Below are 2,151 nucleotides of genomic sequence, written 5' to 3'. Positions count from 1 at the left end.
ACATAGTGAAGATGCTTGTGTGACAGGAGGAAGCTGTGCCATGAAATTCAGACGTGCATGTCACAAAATCTAACAGTCTTCTGTGGAAGCTCAATTAAAGAAAGCTTCAGGTCTGCCTTGCAAAATACAGGACCAGGACTAATACATCATTTTCAGCTCAAGCCCAGCTCATTTCCCACTGGGTGGAATAAACCTCCCTTCTTGAACTTGCTGTTCCTTTGGGTTACATGAACAAATCTGTTGCTACAGGCAATGCATTCACAATGAGATTCCAGTCTACTGCTTAGAGAGGACTGAACCTTCTTCATGCTTTTTTAAATTCAATAATAAATTGCTCGATTAAAGCATATACACAAAACCAGCCGTTTGTGTCCCCTCCTATAAAAAAAGAAACTAGGAATTGTTCAAGGTACCAGTGTTCCTTTGTTTTTTTTGCATCACACTGATATTTTTCCTAAAATGCAGTTTTCTTACTGAAAGAAATGTCTGATAATTTACAAGAACTTATAAATTATATTTAAAAATACATAGAGAGAGAAATGCAATGTATTTAATTTAGAATTCTTTGTTCTGGCACTCTTAGCTTTTCTTAAATAGACATACTCCATCAGGACAAACACTTGCAGGTATTTGCTGGAGTTCTGCTGCACATTTTCTCATTCAAACATTCTTTTCTTTCTGTTTTTCATTTTCCATTAACAACAGCAAAAGGCCCTCAAGAATTCTAATTTCTTTCGATGGCTAATGATTTCAAGATTATTTTCTGTGCCATGTACTATATTATACCAATCTATATTGCCACCATTTAGTGATTACTTTAGTAATCTAATTCATTAATTTGCAATGCAGATCACAACTGATCTTGAGGATATGTTTGCATATTAAATAGTTCCATAAAAAGTAATCAGTAATTTCTGTCAGATAATTTTATGTTAATATATAGTGGATAAGCAAAAAAAGTTATTAACATATCACAAGACCAGGAGGAGTCCATAAAACCAAAATCAATAGTTAAATATGAAGCCAGCCACTTCCTATTCCTAATTAAAACTAATTAATCTTTTTCAATAACACAATGACACGCTTTCTTCTCATAAGCTGACAATTCCCCATGAAGCCTGAAATGAGATAAATTATTCTTTGCTTGTTTGCTGGACAGAGGTCAATAATACCTCAGGGCAAACACTGTCTATAGCCAATTTCTTAAAGAATTTCAAATTGAAAAGAAAAATCTTTCTGATAGCAAAAAAAAAGGCACAAATAGCACATTAAAAGAAGAATTTGTGAGGCATTGTATATGCATTAAAAATTCCACACAGTGTGCATGTCCAGCACCCTTAAAGGCTCCCTGTCACGGTGAATGCAGCTGGGGGCAGCTCTGTGTGTGCAGGGACCACTGCACGGGCTGTGCCTCAGCCTGCTCATGCCTGAGCTTCTGCTGCCTTAGTCCTGAACATGGTCAGTAATTTACTGCTGTCCATCTGCCCTCGGCCATGGGAACCAGAGGTGTAAGAGCAGGGCTGGTGTTTTCCATTACCCATTAACTCAGAGCCAGCCTTCATTAATTAGTTAACAAAAGCAATCAGAGAAATTTCTCAGGGTGCTCACTCAGCCCTTGGAAGTGCTGTGCTTTTGACTCCAACTCCTTTGCTGTCTGGTTCATGGGTCAGTTGGAACAATGTTCATGTTCATGTGTTCTGGTGGTTTGCTGCTCTTTCAGCAGCCTGGCAATGCTGATGGCTCAGGGATAGGGGTAACTTGTTCACAGCCCCAGACAAAGCCCAGATCCTGGCTCCAGAGTGCAATCCCTGTGTGTTTGGAGGGCATGCATTGAGCTACAGAGCAGCTGCTGCCTTTTAACTGCAGGAATTCCCACCAACCAGCATCCTGTTCAGGGGGAAGATCATGATCCCAAGCCCTGAACGGCCCAAGGGTGCTGGGAGGGAGCCATTGCTGTGGGGAGCAATGCAGGAGCTGTTACAGGAAGGAGCCCAAAAGTGTGCTCAGAAGTTTGAATGCACAAGGAATCTTTTCTGGCTGTGTTTGAGTATTGACTGTAAAACAGTACCTACTGCCTTTAGACTGCGATTGCTTCACATATCTATTAACAGTAAACAAAAACATCCCCCAAAAGACAGATAATTCACCTTT

The sequence above is a fragment of the Geospiza fortis genome, unplaced genomic scaffold (genome assembly GCF_000277835.1).
Source record: "Geospiza fortis unplaced genomic scaffold, GeoFor_1.0 scaffold608, whole genome shotgun sequence".
Taxonomy (NCBI): domain Eukaryota; kingdom Metazoa; phylum Chordata; class Aves; order Passeriformes; family Thraupidae; genus Geospiza; species Geospiza fortis.
This window is presented reverse-complemented; position numbering follows the sequence as displayed.